At 43.9% G+C, this 13,255-nt stretch overlaps 2 long non-coding RNA genes across 2 annotated transcripts in view; one reads left to right on the top strand and one right to left on the bottom strand.

Moving 5' to 3' along the window:
- The window catches only part of LOC309642563, a 205,290-nt gene extending 193,492 nt beyond the window's left edge, over positions 1-11,798 (top strand). Inside the window, exon 5 of the long non-coding RNA XR_014253254.1 lies at positions 6,676-11,798. This is a non-coding gene — a long non-coding RNA (uncharacterized lncRNA). The remainder of the gene's footprint in view (positions 1-6,675) is intronic.
- The window catches only part of LOC309642566, a 191,753-nt gene that overhangs the window by 47,973 nt on the left and 130,525 nt on the right, over positions 1-13,255 (bottom strand). The window lies entirely within an intron of this gene.

Here is a 13,255-nt window from a genome sequence, read left to right as displayed (position 1 = left end):
TTTACCCAGCATCTATTCCCCTCTCCTAATCGTTCTGTTTTTTATTCATGTGTTCTCCTTTTCCGGACACCTCATTCCGAGCCCTGCTCCAGGGGCTTGGGTCTAATTGGCTACTCACCATACATCTGCCCCTTGCATGGATTGTGTGGGAGAAGTATAGGAATGCAAGCCTAAGATAATACCCACATTTATTGCTGGCACATAGTAATTAGTTCAGAAACAAGCAAGGGACCCACTTCAGTACAATGAGACACAGGGGATGTATCTGGGAGGGGAGAGGAGTTATTTTTGAAAAGCTTCCTCAGTGGTAAAAAGAGTCACGAGAAATTGTTTCATTCCTTAGCTGGGTGTTGTCATATGCAGAAGCGAGGCTTGGAATTGCATTAGCAAGTTTCCCTCCAATATCAAGTGGACACCAAGAGGAAAGCAAATGCAAGAGAATGGTAGAGATACGAGCCACGGTCCTAATGAACAGAGCAGTTACCTGCCAATAAATCTGCTTCATGATATTAGCCAGTTTGAATTTTTATTTTTCCTGTTTTCTGTTGCTGAAAGCATTCCAAAAGATACAGGCTCTGATAAAATCAAGTTTCTAGGATTGCAGAAGTGAGTGCTTCACACTGGAACATAGTGACTCTACCATGTGATTTTTCCCTTGTGCAATTTTCTATGGTTGCCTCCCAACATACCTAAATTAGCAAAACAAGGTTCAAGTGATAAAAAAAAAGTTTAAAGTCAATTCTGACAAGACTCTGGGGAACCAGGCACAGTTGTACATTGCTTTGGGCACAGCAAATTGGTTCCATCTTTCTAAGGAGAAATCTGTTGCTATGTAATAAGACTTCTAAAATTGTTCACAGTTTTGACCCAGAAATTCTACTTCTGTGTTTATATCCCAAAGAAATTCTCCTGGATACAATAAACAAAAATTTATGTACTCATAGAAATACAATTGAAAATAGAAAAAAAAAAAACTGGTAAATAATCCAATTACCAAGCAAATGGAGAGCTTGATAAATCTCAACATGAAGAAACACTATGTTGCCTTTCCAAATAAGAAATATTAGGACTATCTCCAACTTGGAATGAATATGAAATAAAGTGGAATGAAAATAGTAGAAGACAAAAGGATAAGACCATATTATTTTCTAGGACATTAGCCCTCTTCCTATGCTCATAAACTATCAGATCAAATCATCTTCTTCAGATGTGGGGAAGTTACTCCGCTACACACACACACACACACACACACACACACACACACACACACACACTCACAATAGAGTGTGGAGCACAGCAGATCAGCAAAAAAACACCTGAATGAATAAGGTATTCACTGGTCGTAAGTTTGGTGGACATAAGCATGGCAATGGCTAGCATGTAACTGGGTGAATATGGTGGGGTTCCTTTGGATTGGGGGTCAAGGGAACAACTTGTCTGAGGAAGATATATTTAAACTGAGATTTGAAGAATGAAAGAAGCCTTTAAAAGAGCTAGGAGAAGAGATTGTATGTAGGGCCATCAACAAACGTGATGGCCTGAGGTGAGGAAGGTTTATCATGTTCCAGGAACAGAAAAAGGGCCAGTGTTGCAGAAGCATGTGCTGCTCCAGGATGAGATTGACACATGATGACCTTTGAGATGAGGTCAGGGGACATATCATGCAAGGCCTTCCCTGCCAAGGTAGAGAACTGGATTTATACTGAGTGTAATGGAAGCCACTAAATGGTTCTGAGCAGGGAAGGGGAATGATCAGAATCTTTTTTTTTTTTTTTTCCTGGGTTGCACCACGCAGCTTGTGGGATCTTTGTTTCCCGACCAGGGATTATTGAACGCTGACCATGACAATGAAAGCACCAAGTCCTAACTACTGGACCGCCAGGGAACTCCCAGATTCATTTTTTAAAGGGATCAATCACTCTTCTTGCTGTGAAGGGAGTGTGTTATGGGGGCCCATGTATGAAAGCAAGGAGATGGTAAGGAGGCCATAGTCCCAGTGAAACATGGTGGTTTAGACCAGAGTAGTAGCAAGGATGCCTAGAGCAGCAGAGGTATGTTTTGGAGGTAGTATCAATAAGACATATGAATGGATTCAAGATGGGAGAGCACAGGAGACTCACCAAGGCCAGATCCCAGGAATGTGGACTGGACTTCCTGCTACTTCACGACAGGTGCAGAGCATGGAGTCTAGGGCACATTCCTAGTGAGTGATCCCATGTGATCTCCACATGGATAGGATGCAAAGCATAAACCAAGATGTCAAGCTAACTGAGTCTGGAACTGGGGAGTCAAAGCCTGGATGAACAGGAAAATCATGGAGCCTTTGAGCCATGATTAAGGACCTGCAGTCACTTTGTCTGTGGTTCCTGCTGCAGTGAGCAGAGACACAGGTTGAGGAAAGTTGTTTGTCCTTGGATTGAGGTCCTTGCTTCTGACTGCAACTCCCACCTTTGTGCTGAAAACTTCCAAATCTACACCTCCAGCCCAGATCTCTCTGAAGACCTGGATTAGACAACATTCTCCTGGACATCTTTATCTGGCTGCCCTACTGGCATCTGATAATCTACATGTACCAAAGAGAATTAGCATCTTCTCTTATCTTACCCCCCACTATTCCTCCTGTGGACCCCACTTCATTTAACAGGGTTGTCTTGCACTGTTAGATTTGTTTGCTTGTTTGTTTGTTTGTTTGTTTCAAAGAATACTCATGTCTGATGAGCTTGTCTGTTAAGGCCATTGCTTATCTCTCTGTGAAGTCCTCCCTGATCTCAGGTCTTTTCTAGGAAGTAGTAGTCATTCTTTCCCATTTCCCATCATGAAAATTTACATCTCTTTGTTACCCCACCACCACATTTTAATAGTTATCTGTAGACTATCTTTACCAGCATCATTCATCTCTGTAGTCCCAGAACCTGATAAATGACTGAGATACATTAGATATTAGATGTTCAGCACCTATTTGGTGAATTAACAGGTGTATGCTGATTTATCCACTAGCAGACAAGGCCATGAGTCAGAAAAGAAACATCATGTTCAGAACATCACACTGGCAGAAATAGAGCATTCTGGGAATTGAGCTGCCCAAGAAGGATCTGGAAGAGGCACTTACTGCAGACTCCTTATCACGTGCTATGTGGATCCATCCCAGGGCACTTCTCAACCGGAGCAGTAGAACTACAGATGTGTGGGTGTCCTGCCAAAGCCAGGGCCCTTTGTTACAGAACTAAATACACACCTGGCCCAGGAGTCAGAGAAGCAGAAGGAAGCTCCAGGGGAAGGTGAAGCAGCTGAAGGCCCAGCTGCAGCCTCACGCCCACAAGGTGAGTCAGCTGATCAAGCAATGTCTGTGAGCTTCAGGATGTCCGCTGCTTCCTTTCTGCCTCCACATCTAAGCATCTCCCTGTGGTTGACTCAGGCCAAAAACACAGAGGAAAGGGGACTTAGGGAAGCGTAGTTCACTAGCCAAGCTGACACCTTGTTACAAAGCCACCACACCCAGGAAAGTTGATGCTGGAGTTAAAGAAGAGGATCTTAGAAGCTCTGAGTTTGCGTCACTCTTATCGGAGCTAGATTCCTGATGCATCTAAATGATGTTGGATTTCCTGAGACAATTCCACAGTTAACTCACCTCTCTTAATAAGAGGCAGTCAAATCCTGAGCCTCAGCTGTAACAGCCTCTACTGGTCCTTTTAAACCGAGACACGGGCTCAAGGTGAAGTTGGACATAGCCCTTCCTCCTAAGATGGAAAATTGAAGGCCTGCCAGCCCTGGCTCAGAGAACAATCCAGTGCTCCAAAGACTGTGGAACAGGAATAGCAAGTCCAATCCTGTCACTAGGTTTTGCTTTACTATATGCACACTGAGGATTGCTTCATTGATTAATGATAGGTAGGTAGATGCATGGATGGATTCATGTCTAATTATTTGTATAACACATAGTATCTACAATATAAAAACAAAATAATTGCTCACAATTTCAACCATTCTAAGTTCAGAATTTCTCCTGAGTATCTTCACACAGAGACCATATGTGATAAAATCAACAGTCCTCAGCAACATTCTGACAGAATTCACAATAATACATTTCACAGAGCTATTCCTTATGGTGTCCTTCAACTTAATCAAATGGTACCACGCAAAAGCACAGTTTAATAAAGTGGTTTATAGGCGCCCAGTATGATGTACTTGAGCTGGAACAACATTTTAATATACTAAATGGTGTGTTACTGCTTTTCTTGATGGTATTTTTTATTCCCTGGCCCTCCCCAGTGAAACCTCAGAGAAGGGTTATTAGATCCTTTTAAAGCTTTAAAAACCCTAATCCTGAGAGGACACACGGCATCATAAAGGAAAAAAAAAAAAAAAAAAAAGACCATGTTGGGGCAGAACACGGCTCCACCCTCAGCCACATGCTAGACAAAGTTCCCCAGAGCACAGAGAGCAAAGAGGCCAAGAGGGACATGGCATGGAGCAGAGGCTGATAAATTTGAGGTTGAGGTGACCAAACCTCAAGGGAATAAAGAGGCAGAAAAGGAAAAAGTTAATCAGTCTGAACAGGCTAGGACATGCTACAGTAACACACAACCTCCAAATCACAGAAGCTTCAAATAGCAAAGGTTTATATCTATTTTTTATATATGCCTGTCAAGGGTTATTTGGAGAACTCTGCTCATTTCAGTTATTCAGAGACCCGGGCAGACCGAGCAGCTACCATCTTCAATGTGGCCAGCTGCTTGTCAGAGGAAGAGAAATCACTGTTCTCAAACTGAAGATTAAATACTCCAACCAAGCTGATATATAGCCCATCTACTCAAAACTCACTGGCCAGAGGTGGCCATATGGCCCTGCCCAGCCTCAAGGGTCCAGAGGTGCCATTCTACGTGTGCCTAGAAAGGGAAGTATCTTGTCTGTGAGCAGCACTGATGACAAGCCCAGGCATCAAGAAATGCCCTGGCCTCCATCTGAATGAGCAGCGTGAAAGCACATGCATTTCAAAAATTTATGGTATACCCATTCAGTAAGATACTGTACAGATTTTAAGTTAAGGTTTAGAATATTTAGTTATGGGAAAGGAAGACCCTCTCCTCTTTCTGCCTCTATGAAACCACACCTTCATACTGCCTTCCACCCTGACCCCACCAGCCTCTCCTTTTTCTGCCCCTTCATTGACTTTTCCTTCTCTTACCAACTGTAGAACTTCTTCCAGGGTCTCTGCTGATCTTTTGTATATATACCCTATTCTCCAACACCAATGCCAAGGCTGGTTTGATAGCAATATTCTACCTTCAAATCCCCAGTCTAGACCTATCCTCTCCAGATGAACAGATCTAACTGACTACTTAAAACCTTCACTTGGATGTTTCACAGCATCTCAAATAATAACAAATGCCCAAAATGGATCTCTTGACTTTTCCATACTCACCTCCCCCAAAAGAAAGTGACTCAAATGTAGTCCTCTCCCAACCTGATCCACATTAGTAACTATCATATCCTTTTAGAAACCTTGAGGATATAACTGACCACTCACATCCAAGTCAGTAGCATAGATAGTTGATCTATTCCCAAAGTATCTCTCAGAGGCATGTACTTTTCTCCATCTCTGATGGTACCGAGCCAGGCCAAGCTACTGTGGCATGTTGCCTGCACCACTGCAATAGCTTCCTAGTTATCAGTCTCTCTGCTTCTGATGTGCCCCTTCACTATGTTCTCCACACAGCAGCCATGTCTTAAAACAATTTATAAGATTATATAATAAACTCTCTTGCTTTAAATCCATTTGTGGCTTTCAGCCTTACTTAAATTAAAATCCTCCCGTGGCTCACAAGGCCCTGGCCTCCCCCTCCAGCTTGACCGTGTATTCCTCCACCTGGAACACTCTTCTGGCTGTCCCATTCTCAAACAGCTCTCAGGTGTCAGATCACCTGGCTCCAGAACCCCCGCTCCCGTCCTGCTAGGCTCTGTGCCATCACCTCGTTCCCATCAGAATACTTGATCGTGAGGTCTAATCTTGAGTTTACAGGATGCTGTATCCTTCTACACACTGTCAGCTCCAGAAGGGAATGGAAACTGTTGATGCCACTGCATCCCCAGGCCTAAGAAGGGGCCTGTACAAAGGAGGTGTTAATATGTGCTTTATGTATGAGTTATTAATTAACGCTACTAATCAGATTTCTAAATGGTACCATTCCATTATAATGGTCAAACAAGAAGTACTAAATGAGTATGTATGGGTGTGTGTGGGTTGGGGGAGGGGTGTGTGTGTGTGTGTGTGTGTAAAAAGATTGGAAGGATTTAAACCAAAATCTTAACATTGGTATTGCTGAGTAAGGTATGTGGATTATTTAAATTTTTTTCTATTTCCCAAAGGTTCTACAATGCATATATTTTTTGAATAATAAGAAAAAAAATCTTTTTTAAAGGCCTCAAATTTAAATGGAAGTTTTCAGTAGGCAGGGGTGACCTAGCTGATCTCTGGAGGTCGTTGGTAAATGCTCTGGTTCCTGAGAATTCCTGTCTCAAGCAGACATAATGAGCATATCCTTGAGTTTGGCCAATTGGTTGATTTTAATTTGCTCAGGAGTGAATCCTCTTCCCCTCACATTTCCGTCTTACTAAGGCAAAGAGGTGCTGGCCTTCTGCTTCTCTCTCATTTGGGCTTTTTCTTATCTCTTGCAGTAACTGAAGAAAGTTAAGCCACGATCAGAGGACAGAAAGGAGATAAAGCTTTGAGCTTAATTCAACCTGCGTTTGAACAAGCTGGATACGCCCCACCTGGCTGATTACAGACGACTGCCAGTCCCGCCCGGCTTCCTCCCACGGAGCTCCTCAGCTCTCCACCTGCAGGAGCTGTTCTGTCCTAATTCCCGGGGCAGATGGCAGGGCACCAAGTCTCCCTCCCTGAGGACTGACCTAGAACACGGAGATTCAATGCTGATGGCCTGACTCCTTCTTTTTCAGCAGGAAGCAGGGAAGGTGCCCTGAGGGCCAGGTCAGCCCCAGCTTCACACTTCCAGTTTCATCATGGGCACTTACCCCCATGTTAATTATACCAGGAATGTTTGAAGTTCTCTGCCAGGCTGCCACATGTGACCATGTTACTTTTTTGAATGCTTGCTTCTTCTTGTAATATGCATAAACTTCTCCCTGTTCTTGACCAAATTAAAATGCTTTTCATGCTTAGGGCTCATTTCCAGAACCACCCCCGTGGGAAGCTTCCTGGGTGCTCTCTTAGGTATCCTCCCAGTCCTTCCTGTATGCCCAGCTCACTTTGTCCTGGACCAGTGGGGATAGCGGGCTTTCTCCCAGACGCACTAGCACTTGCACAGAAAACTCAGCCACCAACTAATAAAGAAACATCACGCCCCCCCCCCCAGCCTCGCACAAGGTTGCTCTGCAATGTGCACAGCTCCTCCGTCATCTCCCTGGAGTTCCACTCCCTAACTCTCCACCCTCTTTCCAGTATTTGGAGTATCTCGTTCCCAACATCAGCTTTGGCCCATCAGATCTGGGGGATTGTTTGGACTTGGTGGATATGACTCCCAACTAGACACTCAGCGGTATTTGCTCTCCAGAGTTTGGAATTACACACTGGCTGACAGAAGCTCTCTGTTAAAACCAATATTCTCCCCCTCTCTCTTGGCCAGAGGGGGGAAATTTGGCACCCGGTGAATTTTATCTGTTTACATTTTTGATTCCTCCAACACACTAAGTTCCCCAAGGGCAAAGACCTGTCCCCATGGTTTGTGTATCCCATGCTGGGCAGAGAACTTTGCAGCTGACAGAAGAAGGTTAGGGAATATTTGGCTACATTGAGGAGCAAAAGGGAGTTGACAGTCCCTAGAGTCCTTGAACCCAGAGGCTGGCCCTGAGTCTCTGTATGGGACCTCGCACTCTGAGAGGTCATCTGCTTCACCACCATGATCCTGTGCAGAATGGAGCCCCTTTGCAGGGCCCTGCAGGGCCCTGTGCCTGGCCTCATGGAAGTGGACGTTTGTCTTGGTCCCAGTGCTAAGATACCATCCACCACAATGTATGCATGTGCATGTGTGCGTGTGGTGTGCATGTGTGTGTGTGTGCGCACACGCGCATGGGAAAGGTGGGAACTGAGGATGGAATCCCAGGTTTCCTGCCTAGACCCTAGTTATTGGATGCCTGCATTTTAACCTGTACACACCTGTGGGCTCTCCCCTCACTTTTTCCCTCTAAATCCCCAATGTTAACTGCATTCCTGGAGCTAAAGATCATCATGCACGGACTTCTATTTTTTTAGCATCCTCATCCTCTTTACTAAGTTATTTTCAGTATTAAGCATACGGTAATAATGACCAGAAATTAAAAAAAATATAGACAGTGAAAATTTTATATTGAATGTCAATTAATTATGAATTTCTGGAGATAATAAAATAATCATGTTTCACTGTTTTAAAATTTAAACACAAACTCTAACTGAAGTAAATTGAATTCTGTTTGTCTTTAACATTCCCTTTAATTTCTAATCAGTCATTTAAATGAAGGTGTATGAAGTAAACACAGGGGTTGGAGACATGAACTCTACCAGATACAAGCCTTCAATGATTCCAAACTTTTAAGAACTTACTCTTGGAATGACCATGTGTAGCTAAGTCCTCCCGTGCAGGGGCCAAATGTATAACCCATATTCGTGTAAACTAATTCCAATGTTAAATATAATGTTTATTAATGTAGAAGTAATAAAAATTCAACAACTAGAGCAACTGCTTAGAACTCAGATCACAAAAATATCTTTCAGGGGGAGAAAATGTTATTACTGAAGTTTTTTAGAATTTCTGGAACATGAGAATATTATTGTTATGGACTGAATTGCATCCCCTCAAAATTCATATGTTGAAGTCCTAACCCACAGCACCTTGGAATATGACTATATTTGGAAATAGGAACTTTAAAGAGGTAATTAAGTTAAAATGAAAAATTTAGAGTGGGGCCCTAATTCAACCTTACTGGTGTCCTTATAAGAGGAAACGTGGACACACAAAGGAGACCCCAGGGATGCGTGCACACAGAGGAAAGACCATGTGGGAACACAGCAAGAAGATATCATCTACAAACCAAGGGGGCGAGGCATCAGACCAACCAACCCAGTCAACACCTTGATCTTGGACCTCCAGCCTCTAGAACTGTGAGAAAATAACTTTCTGTTGTTTAAGCCACCCAATCTGTGGTATTTGCTATGGCAGCTCTAGCAAACTAATACAGATATAAAGCAGATTAGTATTTAGAAAGTTTCAGTATTGTTTCTAAATTCTCTGCAGGCAAGGCAGCCCCTCATTTCTACACCAAGGATGGACTAGGGCACCTAGCTGACAAGGGTGACTGCGCATCTTCTCCCTGCAGGGCTTGCCCAGGGTCCTTCCAGACTGAACTGACAGCTCTAGTGCCAGGCAATGCTCCCCCCCTACTGCAGGATACCATGATTCCCTGAGAAAGCCTAAAAGATGACTGGCACATGCAGGTGTTCCAGGGTAGAAATCCACCGCAGTCACAGAGGCCAGGAAAGATGTTTCCCAGGAGACACCAGTCCAAGGATCACAGCGGCTCGGAAGGCCGTTCCATGGAAGATGCAGGGACCCCAGAACCACAGGCAGACACTTGACAGATCCACAGGGGTCACAGAAGCAAAAACAGAATTTTCTACAGAGATGTGTCATGTCTACAGCCTTAGAGACATGGACTGATGTTGCAGAGAAAATGCCCATCTCTGCAATCACAGGAACACGTAGGGATTTCTCTCAGATCCAACCCTGGACAGGGAACGTGACAGGAGTGATCTTTAGACACAGGTGGGTATTTCAGAAAATACATTCTGGCCTGGAGATCAAAGAGGCCCAGCAAATGTTTCTAAAGATGTCCTGCAGAGATGACCCCCAAAGCTCAGGAAAATGACAACCCTATGTCAGATAAAGGAGCAGGGAGACCCCAGAAAGCAAGCCTCCTAGAGCCTCAATCTAGATGCCTGTCCCTGTATCTCCCCTCTTAGCCTAGTACCCAACTCCTCATCTGCCAAGAGATGGGGTGTGAGGCCTTGCAAGTTTCCCTGCCCTCTGCCAAAAGAGCTCAGGATGCAGACACAGCTTCTGGGTATATTTGGGGATGCTATCCTCATGTCACTGTGCATACATTGGAAGAAAGGAGCATTGTCACAGGGCGCGGTGCTGAGGACATTTCATGAAAAATAAAGGTTTACTGAGGACAGATAAAGCCCAGCAAAGCACTCCAAGGTTGAAAGGGCCAGAGAGAGACACTTTGCAGCCTTCAACACATTCCCTGCTTTCTCTCCTAAGCAAGTGAATACTTCTCTAAAACTGAATAGGGTTAGGAATTGTAAGTAGTGACCCAAGTAAGGACTGGCTGCTGAGAAAAGCAAAGGACAGAAAGTTAAAGCCACAGTCTATCCAGGGGTGAGAGTTGGACGACAGGGTGAGCTCACAGCCTCTCTCTCTCTTTTTCTCTTATTCCCAATGCTATAGCCATTCGCATCCACACTCACCCACTCCCTCTCTCTCCCTGTCTCAAACCACCACCACCCCCCCACCCAGTACCCAACTCAGAGTCACTCTCTTATTCTCACTGTCGCTCTCTTTCTCCCTTTCCAGTGCTGCGGTAGCAATAACCACATTTACAGTCTGGGTCATTATGCTGCCCCGGGGGATCCCACTGCTGAGCTCTTTTTGGCTGGGAGTTACTTGGGAGAGGCAAGCAGCCCAAAGGGAGCGCAGACAGTCTGCAGTGACAGATCGGTAGCAGTTTCTTTGCTGAGCGTGCTCCCTCAGAGCATCTGTGGGCAAGCTCGGGAGGGGCCGGCAGCGGGGAGGAGAGCGGGGTTTCAGCTGCAGTAAATGCTAAGTATTGGAAATTTCTATTCCAGTCCCCCTGGCCTCTATTCGTCCTACCTGCAGGGGTATATAAAGGGTGTGGTGGTGGGAGCAGTTACCCCTCTGGGGAGAAGGATTTTGTCACTGACACTGAGTTTGGGAACACAGTGGTAATAAAAACCAGATCAACTTTCAGTCAATTTTAGTATTGTTTTTAAATTCCCTGAAGACAGCTTCCTCCCTTGCTGTGTACAGCCAGGGCGGACTTCCACATGGCTCCACCTTCGATACCTGGGCATCACTGACCTTGCTCACTAGTAAACATAGCCAAGCCTAGATCCTAAAGTCCTAGTGGTCTTAGGATCAGACCACTTAGATTGGCACATCCTCCCCCTAAGCTGTGACTCAATGGGGGAACTGCAAAAATAGAGGTGTCGCATGAACAAGGGGAGAAGCTAAGAGCTCATCTTCCTCATAGTATTATAAAAATCCTTCAGAAAAGCAAAAACACCTTAGGGCCAACAGAGATTTCTGGTGGACCCGGAGTTCTCACTATGGTAGCAAATGTGGTTTGGGGGGTAATGCTGGTTTTCAAACCTTCATAGATGTTCCTCTACTTCTAGACCATTTCACTTGGCTTTTCCCCTCAGGACCAGTAAAGAATCTGCCATATGGGTCCTTAGGGTCTCACCCTGTTCCTCAGGGGGCCTGTCCTTCGCAAAAGAAAAGAAATCATAAAAACAGAGAATTGGAGGTGGTTGAAAGGACTCTGAAATAAAAGAAAGGAGATCCAGTTTCTAATCCTGGCTCTCCATTTCACTGACTGGGTGACTATGGGAATTGTCTACTTTCCTCTTAGCTTCAAAGATATGGGGACATAAATACTTGCTTAAATCATCAGCAAGTGAGAAAATAATCGATGGAACATATTTAGAAATTTATACCAATTAACAAAATCACTATCATCATCATCACCATCATCATCATCATACAAGATTCAGAATATTAAAATTAGTATACTTTGAGAAACCAAACTAAATTTTCTGAGTCCAATCTCCATAATGTAGCCACGAGGAAAACTGAGCAAGAGAATTTAGTCCAAAACATGGAATATGGAGTCAGAAAGACAAGAACTCAAATCACGATCTATTAATCGTATAGTATCATAATATTACTACACTTGGCATCAGTTGCCAAATTCGCGTAAGGAAAATAAGTCTTTTTTCACAACAGTGACATAAAGAAATGAAATTGGAGTAATTATATCTCTTGTGGTAGCATCGAGATTTTTCTCTTTCATGTAGTTTAAGGTGGGATTGTTCCCAGTCCATCTACCAGAGACAGTCAGAGGGACCAAGCCTAAACCAATCACTGCTGTTTATATCCTAGGTCATAATGACTGGATCAAGTATGGACATATAACCTGACTTGACCCAATAAGCAGTGCATCCAAAACTTTCAGTGAGAAAGAGACTCTCCCCTTCTTCCTTCTGTTGTTTCTGGGAGGTTGATACTCTATAAGCTCGGAACTATGACTACCATCTTGCCACCTCAAATGGAGAGCCTACCTGAGTGTGGAGGTAATACAAGGAAAACAGAGCTGGGAGATGAGATATGTGTTTTGAATGATCTCACAGATTCAGCCATCCTAAGTCAGCTCTTCTCTGGTATTTTCAGCTATATGTACTATTGCTTCCCAACTATTTAAAAGTTAAGATATTTTAGATTGGATTTCTCTTAATTGCAACAGAAAGAGAAATAACTAATGAAGTAACTAGAATTAGAAGTAGACTGTTGAAAGGGATAACGCCTAATATAGTATTGGTTGTATCACTGGAAGATCATGGGAACCCCTCCATCACCTGATGGAAAGTTGTCTACTCATATCATGCAGATGTGAACAATTCAGGCTCACTTACATCCTGGGAATTAGGATATACACCTACACAGGCTAGAGGGTTAAGTGATCTCATGAGAAAAAAATAAATTGCAAGACATTAGCCTCTGTGTCTCTCAGTCTTCAGTAAGGTTACATTTGTTTTGAATATCTTAGAGAAGAAACCAAAATGGAAACCATTAAGCTCAGGCACAAGAACACTGAAGGCTAAAGCTTAGGAGGCAGAAACCCCTAGTGAAAGCTTTATATTCAAGTAGTTACATGGAGAGAGGACTGGGAAAAGCAGGTACAAGTCTGAAGTGGCTCAATTCCTAAGTCTGATGTTGCTCAACTTGCAGCCTCCATGCCTACCTGGGGCGGTGGCGGGGGGGGTCCCCAAACGTTTCCCTGCTCGGTTATCTGCTGAAGTGCTTTCTAGACAGGCATTTTTCTAAATCCCAGTTGATGAAAGTTTTGTCTTCAACATTGCCACCTTAGCAGACACACATTATACAGATACACACCATTCTGG

Source organism: Balaenoptera physalus (genome assembly GCF_965194825.1).
Source record: "Balaenoptera physalus genome assembly, chromosome: 14".
In the NCBI taxonomy this organism is placed as follows: Eukaryota; Metazoa; Chordata; class Mammalia; order Artiodactyla; family Balaenopteridae; genus Balaenoptera; species Balaenoptera physalus.
The sequence above is the reverse complement of the archived record's forward strand: the minus strand, read 5'-3'. Positions and strand labels throughout refer to the sequence as shown.